The 19,113-nt window shown below is 40.3% G+C and overlaps 1 protein-coding gene across 7 annotated transcripts in view; it reads left to right on the top strand.

Moving 5' to 3' along the window:
- The window catches only part of MGAT5 (alpha-1,6-mannosylglycoprotein 6-beta-N-acetylglucosaminyltransferase), a 336,396-nt gene that overhangs the window by 165,623 nt on the left and 151,660 nt on the right, over window positions 1–19,113 (top strand). The window lies entirely within an intron of this gene.

The following is a 19,113-nucleotide window of genomic DNA, read 5'->3' on the forward strand; positions in this document are numbered from 1 at the left end:
TCAGAGAGGTCAACATCAATTCAGCTAAAAGCCTCAGTGGCCGTTCTAGACCTGTTTCTGCCTCTTAAGGTGCTATATATGAGTTAGACCAGATGGCCCATAGGCCAAAATGGACCCCACAGCCTATTTGTGTAAATAAATTTTTACTTGAACACAGCCATGCTTATTGGTTTAGGTATTGCCTATGGCTGCTTTTACATGACAGTGGCAGAGGTTGAATACTTGTGATAAAGATCATTAAAATCTACAACATTTATGGTCTGGCCCTTTAAAAAAAAGTTCACCAACCCTTGAACTAGACATTTGTTTGTTGCTTAACACCATGTAAGTATTTGCAAAGGCTCGTGAAAATTGATGGTTCCTTATTCTCATGAATAAAAACTAATAAGTGTGATTGTCAGGCCTGCTGCAAAAACTAATAACTAAGCTGACACTGGCAGTTCTTTTTCTTCAGACGATATATGTGAGTGAAATCCTACCCTTCTGTAAATTTCCCAAGTACTTGGTTTCCAGGAATATTGCTTTTGTAGCCAAATGGTACCCCAAAGCCATCCCACTTGCATTTTCCCTCTCTTTCTCCATTCCCCACACCTTCTAGAAATACCAGATATACAAAAGGGGCTTAATGTGCTCAAACCTCTCGTTGTTGCTGTTTTCACAGCACTGCAGAAAGAAATTGTGTTTAAACAATAATAAGCAGTAGGGGCCCCTGGGTGGCTCGCAGTAAGCATCTGAATCTTGATTTCAGCTCAGGTGATGATCTCACGGTTTTTGAGTTCCAGCCCCACATCGGGCTCTGCACTAACCATGCTAAGCCTGCTTGGGATTCTCTCTCTCTCTCCTCTCTGCAGCCCCTTCTTAAAACAAATGAACTTAAAAAATAACAAGCAGTAGACAGATGCCAGTGGTTAGCATGTGGAAGATGAAAGACTCTTCACATGTTTAAACCACCGGTGGTTTTTAGACATCCTTCAGCTCACTTGTCTGTAGGGCCCCAGGCTTCCTCCTGTGGCTTCACCATTGGGGCCATCACCTCCATTTCCTTGGAATCCAGAATTCTCAAGGGCTGTATTTCTGCCGGGGTGGAGCACCCTGGCTTGGCTGTCACCTGTTGCACGGTCATTGCTCGATGGGGCTGCTTTTCTGCCGTGTAGACCTGGCCCTGCCTCGCGGACTTTAGGAGGAGAATGACTGCTGGGCGCCATGCTCTCGGAGACTGCCTCTCTCTTGCTGTGTGCTCACATCCCGTCTGTGGCTCTTCCTGAGTATATGCCAACACGATGCACGTCGTTCGTGGCCTGGACCCAGAGCTGTCAGCGACTGCTTCTCACGTGCTCACACGCGCTGTGTGAGGCAGGGCGTGCTGACGGCAGCACACTGTGTGTTAACGGATAGGGATGTGACAGACTCAGGTATGGTGTACAGCTGTATATGCAGAAAGGGTCAGCACAGCAGGTCTGAGGGTGCTGTCCTTGGAAAGCCCTGCTGGCAAGGTTGGCCCCATGGCTGGCATCTGGGAAGTGGGATATTGGGAGCGTTCTTGCCATTCCCCAGTAAGAGTGGCTCACTCTGCCTAAACTGTGCAAGTAATATGTTTATGCCAAACATGTGCTTTCCTCCTGGAAGTCATTACGCTTGTCATTTGTGAGTCCACTAGGAGAGGACTCTAAAGCTTAGGCCTGGTGACCTCTGGACTGCACCCCCTGTGCCTTTCCCTTTGCTGACCTCATCTGGCATCCCTATGCTGTGATAACTCTTAGCTCTGAGTCCTCCACCAAAGTTGGGAGGGGTCCTGGACACCTCCCTCTGGTAAAAGGCCTTATTCTCAGAGCTGGCTCTCAGAATGTCCAGACGTCTCCAGGCTATGTGAATTCGAGACAGACCAGTTAGTGTCTGGTCGTTCTACACACGTATTCTTACGTTCATCCTCTCTTTCAGAAAGTGTATACTTGAAACCAGTGGAGCAATATCCAGAAGAGCCACCCCCACCAGGTTTCTCGTGGCCAGTTGATGCCCGGTGGTGTGTTCTTCTCTTTGACTCTTTGACCATTTCTGGTGGGAGCTGTGTGTTCGTTCTTTCTCTAGTTATGTGGCCAGAGGGGGTTTTGTGGGAAATTAAAGCAAGTGATAGAGACCATTTCCACTTAACAGTGCAATAAATTTGGGGGCCGGTGGTTTGCTTGCCTTCTTCCTTCTTGTTTTGTCTTCACATGCAAACCTGCATTCCTTCCCGCCTCGTATTGTGTCTTAACACTTTGGTTTGTACTGAACTCCAACCCCATAATGGTCCCTCTGAAACCTCTCCGGATCTTCCTTTAGTTCCCCATTGGACATGTGGCTTCCATGGCTGTTTTTTTTTCTTTTAAAAAAAATTTTTTTTTTCAACGTTTATTTATTTTCGGGACAGAGAGAGACAGAGCATGAACGGGGGAGGGGCAGAGAGAGAGGGAGACACAGAATTGGAAACAGGCTCCAGGCTCTGAGCCATCAGCCCAGAGCCTGACGCGGGGCTCGAACTCCCGGACCGCGAGATCGTGACCTGGCTGAAGTCGGAAGCTTAACCGACTGCGCCACCCAGGCGCCCCTCCATGGCTGGTTTTAAAAGGGGCATTCCCTTCCTTCCCATGCCCCCCCACCCCCCACCCCCGCCTGAAAATGGCCACCATCAGGTTGTCCAGGCATAACTAATCACTGTGATGGAGGGGCTTGCCAATTCTGTGGCTTTGTCTCTATTTGGTGTCTGCTGTCAGCAGAGAAAGAACACACCAGAGGGACCGAAATGCAAAGCAGGACCCAACTCGTTAGCAATTTACCATAATGATAAAAAAGCATAGCAGAAAACACTTCTGTTTGGTGGAGCCAAGTAGAGCTAGAGCAATCACTTGGTGATTACATAGGATACACGGAGTCTGAAAATTAATTCAGCCTCTATTAGCTGCTGGGGCCATAATGTAAGATGAAGGCGACAAAGACATCACTTTCAGGGAGTTACATTCTAGTTGGGGATACAGGCAGTAGACAAACAGGTTTGTGTATGATAATAATGTCAAGTAGCAATAAGAGCAATAAAAACCAGCAAGGTTAAGAGAGAGAAAAAATAACCTCAGACAGGGTGAGAGTGCATTTTGCATGGTTGGGGAAGGCCTCAGAGAAAGTGCAGTGTGAGCCAAAATCTCAATGAACTGAGGGAGCCACTAGCTGGAAAGACACTGAAGACTGAGGAGATGGCCAACTGGGAGACAGATGGTCTAGGAGTCCATTCCTTGGCATGTCCATAGTCCAGAGTGAGGCCCCAATGCCCCAGTGCAGCAAGTGAGGGCAGGAGGGATTGGAGCTGAGGTAGGAAGCTTTGTAGGCCAAGTTAGGGTCATTCATTGGCTGGTTTGAGGATATTTTTATGCTAACTATGGAGCAGCTGCCAAGATTACTTGTAGAGTCAGTTTTTCCTAGAAGCTTATAAAACTTGGGCCCTGCTAGAATAATATGATGTTCTTTATTAGGTGGTCACTCAAGCAGCATCAAGCGTTGCTTCGTCTCCCCCTTGTATCAGACAAAAACTGGTCCTCTTGGGACCTTCCATGATTATGTATCTACAGGGTTCCCCTCACAAATTTTTTCACACGGAGGTTGTGTCAGACCAGGATGGGATGACATATGTGATTATATCATCTTTTCTTTGTTTGGCATTTGACATTTTTAATTTGTGAAAGTGTCAGGCTCACTTAGAATGAATGAGTAAAATGGAAGCTTTCCTTCACGTTGGCAGATAAACAGTGCCTCATTTAGTGAGTCCTTTTTAGGTTGTGTCTGTGTCTTTGGAATGAAGTGTCTACCAGGAGAGGTAGAACAGGAAGCAGTACTAGAATGTTCCGCCAGTGGTCTGTCTTGGAAAACAGTGAGGAATGTCATGTGCTCAAATGGTCCTGCCCTTAAGCAGGAGAGCTGGCTCCATGCTCTTTCCAGTCCGTTGTGTGGTATCTGGTAACAGGAGGGTCTGCTTCTGTTGCCAGCCGTAATCAATATCTTTTTTTAAAAAAGTTTATGTATTTTGATGGGGGGGGGGGGTGCAGAGAGAGAGGGAGAGAGAGAGAATCCCAAGCAAGCTCTGCACCATCAGCCCAGAGCCTGATGTGGCGCTTCATTTCACCTCTGAGATTGTGACCTGAGCTGAAATCAAGAGTCAGTCACTCAGCTGACCAAGCCACCCAGGCACCCCACTAATCAGTAGTTTTCATTTAAGGATACATTCAGTTCTCATTTCTTTAATTATGAAATTAGAGGATTTGGGTTCCAACCCAGACTTCTACAACTTTAATAGGATTTAAGTTTATTCCCCGCCCCGCCCTGCCACACCCCAGCCAGTCCAGGGTCCCAAATGTCACTGAGTGGGTTTTCTTCTTCTTTGACTTGGGCCATAGCTGGTGGCTGAATTTCCTTTTGAAGTTCTCTGTTCCATGAACAACTCTTGGAACCATTGGTTTACCTCCTATAGACTTTCCATGACACACAGGGAATCTATCAAAGCACATGACTTCCTGCTTATACAGCATTTTAAAGAGTCACGGTAGTTGAGCCAGATACCTAAGTTGATAAGAACTGGTAGGTACCTGGAAGGCTGAGTTTCAAGGCGGGGCCTCCAGATAGCTTCCCAATGAAAGAGGTTATGGGCCTCCACTCCTCCCTTCCCAGATAATGTACCTGGCTCAGGGCAAATCCACTGTCGTCACTGGTAAAACTAGCAAGCAGTCATGCCTCTAGGTGAGTATAGGTCCTTAATAGGCCTTCATACATGAGAGGTAGTGTATTCTTGCTTAATGACAATTTGTTTTGGGTACCACTGTGCACCCTGGCCCCTTCTGCATGCTTTTATAACATGTATATGATAATAAGTGTTACTATTCAGTGAGTGGAAAATATGCAGATTGAAAAATGGATGGTGGATTCATTAAATTGCAAACAAATGCATTATCAGTGGGCACTTGGTTCTAAGCACGAGGATGGTTACTCATGCTGTGATTTTAGTATAAAAAGTGTGAAGGGAAATTAATGCATGCCTGCAGGTGTTAATATGAATAAATGCTTTGCTGCTTTTTTTTCCTTCCACATATCTACCTCCGTCTTTCTCCTTCCCTGCCTCTGTTTATTCCTCTTCCTGTAAATTGAAGAAAAGCCAAGCTGGAAAACTGTCTGTATTGATAACGGCCAAGCCCCTTGAAGCTAGATTGACTGACATGGGGCTATACAGCAGCTCCCAGGGCTGAGTCTGTGGCTTTGCTAGAATGAGGTGAGAAACTCTTCTGTCCTTACTCTAGGTCCCTTCTTGCACAGAGCACTCTGGCAGTTGTAAAACACACTGGGGAGATGGGAGGGCTGGACCACATGCTCTGGAAGGCAACTTGATCCCTTGGCTCCCCTTCCAGTTTCCTGCCTGCTTGTTCTCTGGATGTTGGAGTGTCCAAGCAGGTGAATCATGCAGGGAGTAGTGTTTGAACTGCTTCACACAGCATTTCCAATTCAGTAGAGAGGGCCTGTCTACTTTTCTGGTGCCTGAGTGAGGGACAAATAAAGGAGAGGAATGAAATTGTATTCCACATTCTTTCATGGTGGCTGACCTGCACTGTTCCTGATATTCATTACAAATAGCACCACCTGTTGTGTGGCTTCATGGACCTTTTAAGCAGTGGGAAGACCTTCATGCCAGCATTAAAGTAAGTGTCTACATTTTCATGTTTTCATTTTTATTTTCCTCTATTTCCAAGTCTTAACCTAGAGTCCCTACATAAGAATTTTATTGGGATGTTACGTGATTTTGCTTCAGAAACCACTAGGATTTAGTAGTCAGGGTATGAGATTCATACTTCTGGGACAAATATAGACAACAAAGTAACAGAGTCTAACAAAGGGTTTTTATCCCAAGTTCTTCCCAGTGCAGGTCAAGTTCTGTCAGAGGGCATGGTAGTTCTGCATGGTGAGGGCTGAGGTTTTATAAAAGGCAGATCCAGATACATGGTTTTCGATGCCATATACATCGATTTACATTTGGTGGCTCTGAAGGGGTTTGAAGATGCCAGAAAAAAAAAAAAAACTGGAGACTTGGAGTGGGCAGAAAAATATAGAAATTACGGTTAAGTTGAATACAGTCATAGTAGAGCCAGACTGTGCTAGAAGGATGTGCTGAGGCTGGCCGTGGAATAGAGACCCATATCAGCTATGTGGCTCTCCTCAGTCAGGCAAGGAAAATGCAGTCATTCTGGGGTCCTGTTTCAGTCATGCCCAGACATTAGAGCTATGAAATAGAATGTAATAGGAAAGTAATTTTCATGGTGTCGATAATGGATTTCCCTGTGATTGGCCTTCTCTTTTGTTCTCTTTCTCTCGTCTCGGTCTTTATTTTAGGAGGTGGCTTTATTATCATTATGACGGATATTCATTCCATTTTGAACAGCACACAGATTCTCCCTAAGTATTACAAGAGCAAAAGTAGTGGCCTTGCTGGCGACCTGTCAGTGATGTTGCTGGCTTCAACCAAACGGGCAAGGGCTTTTGAGAGTTTCTGTAGGAAGCATCAGGAGTACTGTGGGGCAGTGTTGATACCCAGCAGGACCGGGTTCAGGAAGCTTGAGTGGCACCAAGCTGCAGTTTGTATTTCAGTTTCTTAAACCTTCTCATGACAAATACTCCCCCATCTTCATCCGGGTTCTCCTTGAGGATAAGGGGGATGAGTGCTCTGGTTTCACAGCTTTCCTTCCAAAGCATGGGAATCTCTGGGTTTAGGATTTGTGGTGGGACCTCAGAATGACTGCGGCTTTATTTGAGAGGTAGAAGGCAAGGTGAAAGCCTTCGGAGGTGAAGGGTTGTTCATCTAGTAGCATTTGGCAGCTTCAAGCACATGTTTGTTTGTTCATATTTGAATTTTGACTCTTTTTTTTTTTTTTTAAATTTTTTTTTTTTTTTCAACATTTATTTATTTTTGGGACAGAGAGAGACAGAGCATGAACGGGGGAGGGGCAGAGAGAGAGGGAGACACAGAATGGGAAGCAGGCTCCAGGCTCTGAGCCATCAGCCCAGAGCCCGACGCGGGGCTCGAACTCACGGACCGCGAGATCGTGACCTGGCTGAAGTCGGACGCTTAACCGACTGCGCCACCCAGGCGCCCCTGAATTTTGACTGTTTAGATTTGCCATTTAGGCCAAGAGGGGAGGTGGAGGGAGAAGGGAGTGGGCAACAGACTAAATGCATTAAATTTCATCTAGCATGGAGGCAGAGCCAATTATATTTGAGCTGCTGTAGTTTTCTACATGGCTGTGTACCAGCAAATTGGGGTGGACACCTAGTACTCCAAAAATACAAAAAACAAAAAGGAAAACCTCACACAATTTAAAAGTCCACTACTACCTTATATGGCTAGGTGAACCTGGACATCAGTTTCTGGAATTTGTGGGCACTAAACACTAAATGTTAAATTTCTTGGTTTGTTATTGAGGGAGTGGCTGGCGCATTCAGGTTGTCTGATTTCCTGTTCTTAATATCCTTGGCATCAAGTTTACATTGGTAGAAGGTTGTTAAATATTCTTTTTTTTTTTTTTCCCTTTGTAGCATATGACTAGAATTTAAGGTTCTTTTCCTTCCTCTTTCTTTTTGACCCTCTTTTGTTTCTCCCTTTCACTTTTTGAAATTAATTTTAATCCTTGGAAGAAAAACCAGTTATTCTTTACAGCATATATGAAAGACAGACAAAAATAGAGAATCTTTTTATACAGCTGACCTTGTTTTGTACATGTTGTAATCTATGTCATGTAACCTCTCTTTTTTCCATTACTTACCTTACCTTGCTAAAATAGCGGAGTTGATAGCCTTATGCCTGGAGTTGCTGCTGTTCTTGACCCCAGCTCAGCAGGGTACTTTCTAGCAGGGCAGGGCAGGCTGAGAAAACCAGCAGCTTCATTGACATAGAGGGGGAAGCTGATGTGATTTGGAGCGGAGTATAGCAAAATCCCATGTCCAGTCAGTAACAGTAGTGATCTTCGGAGACAAAGGGGAGCACAACTGGCGGAGCTAGATTAAGGTTGCCTTCTGGTTTGGGGCAAGCAGTGAAACAGAAGACTAGCCACATGTTTAGTATGGAGATCTAGGAAAGAAGACTGGCATAAGTAGCTTTTCTAAGCTCTTCACAAATCTGTGCAGGAGAGAACAGAGAGGGCCACACTGTCTTCTCCTCCTTAGCTGACTATGAACTTGTGTGTACGTACAGAGGCAACACAAGAGGACACAGCAGAAAATAAGAGCCTGGAGAGATTTAAATACTGCTGAATATTGAATATGCTACTGACAAACCGATCTCAGACCAATATTGGCTGGCTACTAAGCTGCACAGACATAAAGGTGATCCCTAGGACTCTAAGCTTAAACACTCTAAAAACTTAGAATTAAAACACAAACCAGGGGCACCTGGGTGGCTCAGTCAATTAGGCAGCCGACTTTGGCTCAGGTCATGATCTCAAGGCTCCTGGCTTTGAGCCCCACGATGGGCTCTGTGCTGACAGTTCAGAGCCTGGAGCCTGCTTCAGATTCTGTGTCTCCCTCACTCTCTGCCTCTCCCTGCTCAGGCTCTGTCTCTCTCTCAAAATAAATAAAATAAACATTAAAAAAATTAAAAAAAACTCACAAACTTAAGCACAGACATCTCAACAGCAAGATACAATGGAGGAAATGCATTCCACAGATTTAGTCTCAGTAAATTGCTAAACATACAAAAAAATAGCAACAACAGCTCTGGAGGTGGAGTGAGGATCAGAGTCCAGAGCTGCTATAATATATATCCAAGATGTCTATTTTTAGCAAAAATTTATGAAACATGCAAAGAAACAGCAGGTGATGTATACTTGTGGGGGAAAAGTGGTTACTAGAAACTGAGTGGGCTCAGATCACGAACTTAGCAAAGACTTCAAAACACCTTTTAGAAGAATGTCAGGAAACCATGTTTTAAAAATTCAAGGAAAATATGATGACAATGACACAATTAGGGAGAAACTATAAAAAAGAGCCAAATGGAAATTCAAGAGTTCAACAGTAAAATAACTGAAATGAAAAAGTTCACCAAAGGGACCCATGGTGATATTTGAGATGTCAAAAGAAATAATTAGTGGTCCTAAAGATGATTACAAATGATCCAATCTGAAGAATAAATAGAGTATAAAAAGAATGATGAATAGTAAAGTCTGAGACCTGTGTGAATTCAAGCATCTTAGTATGCTATATATATATAATACAATACACACACACACACACACACACACACACACACACACACACCAGGAGCTGAAGAAGAAGAGGAAAAAAAAAAAGATCAGAAAAGACATTTGAAGAAATAATGGCTGAAAACCTAAAGAAAATTGATAAAGACCAATATATTCAATGAATCCAGAGTAAAAAACACAGAGATTAACACATAAACACATCATAGTCAAACTATTGAAAGACAGAGAAAATTTTGAAAGCAATAAGAGAAAAACAACTTATCCCATCAAAGACAGTGGTAACTAGAAAGCAGTGTTGTACAAAGTGGTGTAAGAGAAAAAAACAGCAAGTAATTCCACTTCCAGCAAAACTATCCTTCAATAGCGAAGGCAAGATGAAAACCTGTTCAGACAAATGAAGACTCAGATATGTTGCTAAGTAGACCTGCCTTACATGAAAAACTAAATGATCTCTTATGCTAAAAGATGTCACTAGATGCTAACTTTGAATCCACACAAAGAAGAACACAATATAAGGCAAATGTATGGATAAAGATACAAGATTATAGATAGAGGTGGGTATGTTTTCTTTTTTTTTTAACTTGTTTAAGATTCTATAAAAATAACTATAACGTTGAGTTGATAACACATATTGTGATTTAGAAGTTTAAACATTAATATTAGAAGAAAGGTTTCAATCAATAACTTAAGCCTCTACACTAAGAAACAAGAAAACAAGGAGCAAAACCAACTCAAAGCAAACAGGATTCAGAAAATAATATAAGTTGAAAATCAATGAAATAGAAATCAAAACAACAGAGGAAATCTGGGGCGCCTGGGTTGCTCAGTCATTTGGGCGTCCGACTTCCGCTCAGGTCGTGTTCCTATGGTTCATGTTTCAAGCCCTGTGTCGGGCTCAGTGCTGACAGTTCAGAGCCTGGAGCCTGCTTCAGATTCTGTTTCTCCTTCTATCTGGCCCTCCCCTGCTCACTCTCTCACTGTCTCTTTCAAAAATAAATAAACATTAAAACAAAATTTAAAAACGATAGAGGAAATCAGTGCAACCAAAAGTTGGTTTTTTGGAAAGATCAAGAAAATTGACAAACTCTTAGGTAGATTGATGAAAAAGGGAACAGGAGATAGAGCTACCAAAATCATGAATGAAAAGGGAACATTACTAATGACCTTACAGAAATTTAAAAGATTATAAGGGAATACTATGAATAAGTTTATGCCATCATAGTAGATAATTTTGATGAAATGGACAGATTTCTAGAAAGACACAAATAATCCATACTGACTCAAAAATGTCTGAATAACTTGATAACAAATAATGAAATTGAATTAGTCCTGAAAACTCTTCCTACAAAGAAAACTCCAGGCTTACTTGGCTTTACTTGTGAACTTTATCAAATATTTAAACAGGATGTAATCCCAATCTTTGACAAACTTTCATAAACTATAGGAGGTATTCCCTCCCCACTCTTTCTATGCATCCACTATTACTTAGTTGAACAAAAACCTCACAAAGAAATCTACAGACTATGGACTCCTATGAACACAAACACAAAAATTCTTAAAATCCAAAAATACCAAGTCCAGCAACATATAAAAAGGATTACACATCATGACTAATTGAAATTTATCCCAACAATGCAAGTTTGGTTTAACATTCAGTAATTATTCACATAATGCCATAGTAATAGAACAAAGGTTAGAAATCACACATCACCTTAATAGATTGAGAAAAAGCATTTGAGAAAGTTCAACATTGACTCATGAAAAAAATTCTCAACATCATAGGAAAAATCTACAGGTGGTATCATATTGAATAGAGAAGAACTGAATGCTTTTCTCCTAATATCAGGAAAAAGGCAACATTAGCAAATTATTTCCATAAAGACTTAGAAAAAATAACCTAGATTATTAAAAAAACTATTAAGTCCGTAAGAATGTTGTGTTTTCTTTTTAGCTAAATTGTTTAAGGTCAGTTATTTTCTTTTAGAGTATAAATGTGTATCTCTTTATATGTTAATGTTGAATTCTCTGAATAAATAATATAATTAAAAATTTAGCATTAGAATATTATTTCCATTTTCCACTCCATAAGTCTTGTCCATATTTTTGTCACCATCTCTAATAATGCCCAGAGAATTGCAGAGCTATTTTTAAGGGAACTGGACATCATTCAAATCAAATTCTGTTGGTACAAATCTTTGCTTATCAAAACTTAACACCAACAAAATAAATTTCTGAGTTTCCAGTTCTTGGAAACTATTTTCATTGTGACATAAATTCAAGACCACAGATGAATTTGTATGGTCCCTTGAAGTCTGTTTCCGTTAGATGTTACCCGAAGTACCTCAAAGAACCAAATCTGGGCTGGGAACAGGGGAAGGCGTGGTTTTCTATGGTGGTTGAGTGTTGATGTTTGGTTGGGGGCTATTTGTGTTTGGCTCATAGGGGCCATGGGTGGGAATTGGGCTGGTTAGGTATAATGTGTAAAAGCTGAGATGATTGCAAGGCAACAAGCATGAATGCAGGTTCAAACTCTAACTTGCTCTGAATGAGGAGGGTGAAAGAAGAATGGAGTAAGAAAGTGGCATTTAAAAAATGATTCTTCCCCTTTCCTCTGAAAAGAGAGATGTCCCCATTTGAGAATAATATTTTTGCCCAGGTCTTTTTCACAGCACTTTTCCATCTTGACCAGAAACACATGAGCTTGTCATTTCTCCTTCTCCCTAGGGGTTCATATTTGACCTTCCCCACCACCATCACCGTATTTGATTCACAGAACCTGTATCAATTGTGGGAGCCGTTGTTGTTCTGTTATTCTGGGGAATACAAAAATAGACTGGTACATGGCCACTGACCCTGCAGAATTTAGTCTTCATTGACTTTGCAATTATTTTTGGGTTATGCTATTGTGCACATGCAAACATACCCCAATTAGAGGACAAAGTGAACACAAGACAAGCTCTAGAGGGTGCAGTACAGACGAAAAATTTTACGGAAGTTCACAGGCAGCCTGTGGGTATCTACTTGAGCTGAAGTATTCTTGCAAAATTTCATGCAAAAGGGAGAATTTGAGCTACACCTGCAGGCTGTGTTGGATATTGAAAGTTACTTGAATGACCTTCAATAAGTTGAATAAATGGAAACAAGATTTCTATGCAAACTTCTGTAACTCTTTGATTTTGCTTTATTTTTGAAAATAGGGGGCACCTGGGTGGCTCAGTTGGTTGAGTGTCTGACTTTGGCTCAGGGCATGATCTCCCTGTTTGTGAGTTTGAGTCCCGCATTGGTCTCACTGCTGTCTGTGCTGTCTGTGCGGAGTCCGCTTCAGATCCTCTGTCCCTCCCCCCCCCCCACCTCTCTCTGCCCCTCTCCCACTCGTGCTCTCTCAAAAACAAAATATTTTTTAAAATGGGACGCATCTGCATCAGGATCTTGTTTCAGCATGATGAACTACTAGTATTGATGAAGGTGGTTGCACTGTCTGTTCTGATTCCATAGTGGTAGGTCCAAGCCAAATGGGAGGAAAAGCTAAAAGAACTTGGAGAAATTCTTTCCCTCTCGTATCTAGGATTAACATAATATTTAGATAAACATTTAATATTTACCCCCTCTCTCGTCTTTTATTCCTTAACAGTTTCAAAATGGGTATGGATAGGCTCCATCCAAAAAAAAAAAAAAGAAGTTTCCTCTTCAAAGCTGTCTTTAACCCCATAATGTGTGTCCAAAAACCTCCTTGGGCGATGTTCCCTTCCTATAGGAAGCACTCACCCCTGGAACATATAAACCTTGCCTCTTCCCAGCTTCCACCTCCCTGGCTTTCCCTTTGCCATTCATGGAACTCTGTGAATATCTCTCATTTGGTATCATTCAGTTTTTGTCATATAGTTATGAAACTCATTAGTGATTATACAATTTTTTTATTATCTTTAATAATATCCTGTTCTACTCTTGTGATTCTAGGGAGTTTTCATTCCAAGAAATGAGACATTTATTTTTTATGTTGCTAGAATCCTTGCTTTTTACTTTTATATTTTATTATTATTTGAATTATTTTAAACAAAATTTTTAGTATACTTAACATACAGTGTTCTGTTACTTTCAGGTGTATAATATAGAGATTCAACAATTCTACACATTACACAGTGCTCATCATGATAAGTGTACTCTTAATCCCCATCACCTATTTCTCCCATCCCCCTACCTGAAATCATATGGTATTTGTCTTTCTCTGATTTATTTCCCTTCACATAATACTCCCTGGATCCAACTGTGTTGTTGTATTGGCAAGATTTCATTCTTTTTTATGGCGAGTAATATTCAATGCTATATACACACCCCACATCTTTTTTATATGTTCGTTCATTGATGAGAACACTTGGGTTGCTTCCATAATTTAGCCATTGTGAAGCTGCAGTAAACATAGGGGTGCATGTATCTTTTTGAATTAGTGGTTTTGTATTCTTTGAGTAAATAGTAGTGGAATTACTGGATCGTATGGCAATTCCATTTTTAATGTTTTGAGGAACCTCCATACTGTTATTCACAATTGCTATACGAGTCTGCATTCACACCAACAGTGCCTGAGAGTTCTTTTACCTCCACATCCTCAACAGCACTTTGTATTTCTTGTCTTTTTTATTCTAGCCATTCTGACAGGTATGAGGTGATGTCTTACTGTGGTTTTGGTTTGCATTTCCCTGATGATGAGTGATGTTGAGCATCTTTTCATGCGTCTGTTGGCCATCTGGATGTCTTCATTGGAGAAATGTCTGTTCATGTCTTCTGCCCATTTTTAAATTGGATTGCTTTTTTGTTGTTGAGTTGTAAAAGTTTTTTGTATGTTTTGGATATTAACCCCTTATTGGATATATCATTTACAGATACCTTCTCCTATTCAGTAGATTGTTTTTTTGTTTTATTGATGGTTTCCTTCACTATGCAAAATCTTTTTATTTTGATGTAGTCCCAAAGGTTTATTTCTGCTTTTTTTCCCTTGCCTGAGGAGACCTATCTAGAAAAATCTTGCTATGGCTGACGTCAGAGAAATTTCTCTGTGTTCTGTGTTTTCTTCTAGGAATTTTATGATTTCAGGTCTCACATTTAGGTCCTTAATCCATCTTGAGTTTATTTTTACATAGGTTGTAAGAAAGCGGTCCAGTTTCATTCTTTTGCGTGTAGCTGTCCAGTTTTCTCAACACCATTTGTTGAAAAGATGGTCTTTTCCCATTGCATATTCTTGTGTCCTTAGTCATTGATTAATTGACCATATAATCATGGGTTCATTTTGGGGCTCTCTATTCAGTTCCATTCATCGGTGTCTGTTTTTGTGCCAGTACCATACTGTTTTGATTACTACAGCTTCGTAGTATATCTTGGGATCGGGGATTGTGATACCTCCAGTTTTGCTCATCTTTTTCAAGATTGCTTTAGCTATTTGGGGTGTCTTGTGGTTCCATACAAACTTTACGATTATTTGTTCTGGTTCTGTGGAAAATGCTACTGATACTTTGATAGAAATTGCATTAAATCTGTACATCTCTATGGGTAGTATGGACATTTTAACAATATTTGTTGTTTTAGGCCATGAGCGTGGACTATCTTTGCATTAGTATTCAGTTTCTTTCATCAGTGCTATATAGTTTTCAGAGTACAGGTCTTTCTTTTCCTTTTTGGTGCAGTTATAAATGGGATTTTTTTCTTCATTTCTTTTTCTGTTACTTCTGTTAATGTATACAGACGCAATGGATTTCTGTATGTTGATTTTGTATCCTGCAACCTTACTGAATTCATTGATCAGTTCTAGTAGTTTTTTGGTGGAGTCTTTAGGGTTTTCTTCATGTAGTGTCCTGTCATCTGCAAATAGTGAGTTTTACATTTTTCTTACCAATTTGGATGCCTTGTATTTCTTTTTGTTGTGTGATTGCTGTGGTTAGGACTTTCAGTACTATGTTGAATAAAGGTGGTGAGAGTGGACATTCTTGTCTTATTCCTGATCTTAAGGGAAAAGTTCTTAGTTTTTTACTGCTGAGGATGATGTTAGCCATTTTTTTTTTTAAATATATATATGTGTTGAGGTGTGCTCCCTCTAAACCTACTTGGTTGAGATTTTTTATCATGAATGGATGTTGTACTTTGTCAGATGCTTTTTCTGCATCTATTGAAATGATCATATGGTATTTATTCTTTCTCGTTGATGTGATCTATAGTGATTGCCTTTTGATCTGCAAGTAGGTGGCAGAAGTTATGATTAAATTAATGTCTGTGTTCTAGTGAACAGAATGGAAGTAAAGTGAGATTAATTCCTCCCAGTATTGGTTGTTCACTGTAACTTTTGCAGGAGCAACTGTTCTCTGACCCTTCAGTTAATTACTGTATGATTGCAGAAAAATGAAAAATTCCTAATTACTCCTGTTTCCCTCACTTAGACTATTTTCCCCTTTCAGTACTTGTTTAGGCACTTAGTTTGAGAGGAAGCAAGCCACATATCACAGGCTGAGAAATCAGGTTGCATGTTGTAAACTGAATTCAAGTGATTTCTGTCAAAGGCTACAGACAGGGAGGAGTGAAATCACAGGCTTTCCTCTGTAAGTGTCTTTCGTATGATTATGTTTCAGGACTGCTGACTCTTTGTGCACACACGTGGCTACATTTTAGAGCAAAGGCCATTATTTAAACCCCTCTTGAGCTTCAGGCTGAGCACTGTAAATACTCCATTAACTAGTCCACTCCAAATAAGGGGCACCTAGATGCAGTCAGTAATCGAGAAAAACACATTACCAACAGATTGTACTTGGCTCTGAGATTATAATTTCCAGAACAAAGATTAAATGTCAGCTCTCTCTGTGCTTTTTTAACCAGTGTAAACTAAGGGAGCGCCTAGCACAGTCACTCCACAGTAAAACTGGTGATATTGGAGGCCCTGGAAAGTACAATTATTTGAGATGCTTTAAGACCTGTATGAGTTTATTGGAGAATAAGCCTTGCCTTCTGAAGGTGCTTGGCAAAGCGTTAGTGGAGATTAGCAAAGGAAAATAGTGTTCCTTCATCTGTACTCCTCAATCACAGAGAAAGCATACATTTTTAAAGCAACTTAGCTTAATTTTTATGTCAGAGCAAAATTACATAGAATGCAAGGCACAGATCTTAAGTGGCACCATTTGATGAGTTTGATAAATGTGTACATCCACAAAACCAGCCCTGCAGGGCAAGATACAGAACATATTCATCACCCCAAAATGTTCTCTCCTGCCTCCTTCCATTCAGTCTCCATCCCCCATAGGCAGTCATTTTTCTGATTTCTATCACCATAGATTAATTGTATCTGTTCTTGGGCTTCATAAAAATGAATCATACAGTATAAACATTTTGTTGTGTCTGGCTTCTTTCAACAAAATGTTTTTTTTAGAAATCATCCATGGTGCTGCCTATATCAGTAGGGTTTTTTTTTTTTAAATTAGAGTAGTTTTCTGCTTTATGAATATAGCATAATTGATTTATCTGTTTTCCTGATAATGTACCTGTGAGTCATTTCCAGTTTTGGACTAATAGGAATAATGCTGCCAGAAATACACAAGCTCATCATTTCTTCTAAGTAGTAGACTGTATTCCTGTAAGTTGTTAATAATTTTCTCTTATTCTTTTAACGTCTGCATGACTTGTAGTAACATCCTTTTTTTAATTGCTTATATTGCTCATGTATGTTTTCTCTTTTTTGTGATCACTTTTGCTAAGGGTTATACATCTTATTCATCTTTTCAAGGAAACGATTTTGGCTTTGCTAATTTGTCTCGCAGTTGGAATTAAATAGAAACGTAGAACATTTGGAGCGGATGTGTGTGGGTGTGTGTGTGCAGGTACATGCCCACACAGGTGTGTATGTTAAGGAATTTGTTGAAGGGCTTTGACCTTACAGAGTAGTGGGAGCTGGTTTAACAGTTTCTCTAAGTCTTTGTGTCTGACCCTGGAGCTTGAAATGCAGGCTAGGCAGCCAAGAAGTGAGGATATATGTTAACTAGAGTAAAGTAAGAACCTGCTGGAACCCAGAAGACTAAACTGGAGTCCATGATGACAATATTAATACCTCTTGTTTTTATTTTTTGCCTCTCACCTTGGGATGTGGATGTTCTATAGAAACTGGGGCCCTTTGCCTTGAAATGAAAGAGATTTGGGTGGAAGTAAATCATCACTGCTCTAGCTCCTAGATACCAAAAAAAAAAAAAAAAAAAAAAAAAAATCTGTAAATAGTCACACTGACAAAAGGACTGTGTAGGAAAGGGGTTGACAAACTTTTTCATAAAACACGAGATGATAATAAATATTTTAGCTTCGTGGACCGATGCTCTCTGTTACAGGTGTTTGACCCTGTCATTGTAGTGCAGAAGCAGCCATAGACAATGTATAAATGAATGGTGTGGTTGTATTTCATTAAAGTTTATTTACCAAAAAAAATCCACAAAAAACAAACAGTGGACCGTGAACCATGGACCAGATTTGGCCTCTAAGCTGTAGTTTGCTGTCCCCTGTTCTAGAGATTTTGATATACCTTTTCAACTTAGCACAGTCGGCCTAGGGTTAATATTTATTAACTTTGTGTTTAGTTCCATTAATCCTGCACCCTTGGTTCTATTGTTAAATATTTTACATCTACAGATGTTTTTAATTTTTTTTTTAAGGTTTATTCGTTTTTCAGAGGCAGAGAGACAGAGCGTGAGTGGGGGAGGGGCAGAGAGAGAGAGGGAGACACATAATCGGAAGCAGGCTCCATGCTCTGAGCTGTCAGCACAGAGCCGGACGACCCGGGCTGAACTCAAGGACAGCGAGATCATGACCTGAGCTGAAGTCGGACGCTTAACCGACTGAGACCCCCAGGCGCCCCTACATCTACAAATGTTTTAAATCTCACTATACCCTATTATGACTTTCGTATTAGACGGTCAACTGATAAAGAAATTAAGGGAAGGAAAAAATGATAGTCTTTGATATTTCCCCCGGTAGTAGCATTTATGATGCTTTTCATTCCTTTCTACGATTCTAATTTCCATTTGATGCTATTTTCCTTTCAGCACAGAGAACTTTTTTTTTCTTGCTTGCCATGCAGGTTTGCTGGGGTGAATTCTCTCATCATTTACTTACCTGAAAATGGCTGTTGCGGGGCCAGCATTTTTCAAGGGCAGAGATAAAGAATGCTGGTAGAAAATTCTAGGGTGATGGTAGTTTTCTTTCAGCACTTCGGAAATACTGTTTCTTTATTTTCTAGCCTCCATCTTTTTCTGATGAGAAGTCAGGTCACATTTCTATCTCTGTGCCCTTTTATGTAATGTGTCTCATTTTTCTCTGCTGCTTTCACCATTTTATTTTTGGCTTTTAGCAGTGTGGTGCTGAGAAATGTCATTGTTTTTGTCTTTATGTTGCTTGTGTTCCATTGAGATATTGGATCTAAAGTTAATGTTTTTCACCACATTTGGAAAGTGTTCAACCATTATTTTTTTAAGGATTTTTCTTCCCCATTTTGTCTCTTTTCTGTAAGTGTTTTCTCCTTAGTTTCTATTGTCTTCTGTCTTTCAGATTGAATAATTTCCATTTGTTTCCAGTTGATTGATCCTTTCTTTTGCATCTCCAAACTGTTGTTAATTCCGTTTTGTGAATTTTTCATTTTAGGTGATGAACTTCTCAGTTCTATTTTTGTCAGTCTATTTTTTTAAGTGTTCCTTTCTTTGTCTTTAGTCATATTTATAATAGCTGCTTTAGTTTCTTTGTCAACTGCCACACTTACATCATCTTGGAATATATTTTTGTTTACTGCTTTTCTTGACTTTGGTTCACTTTTTCCTGTCTCTGCCTGTATAGTAATTCTTTATTA

Source organism: Puma concolor, chromosome C1 (assembly GCF_028749965.1).
Source record: "Puma concolor isolate L17-30 chromosome C1, mPumCon1.1.hap2, whole genome shotgun sequence".
Taxonomy (NCBI): domain Eukaryota; kingdom Metazoa; phylum Chordata; class Mammalia; order Carnivora; family Felidae; genus Puma; species Puma concolor.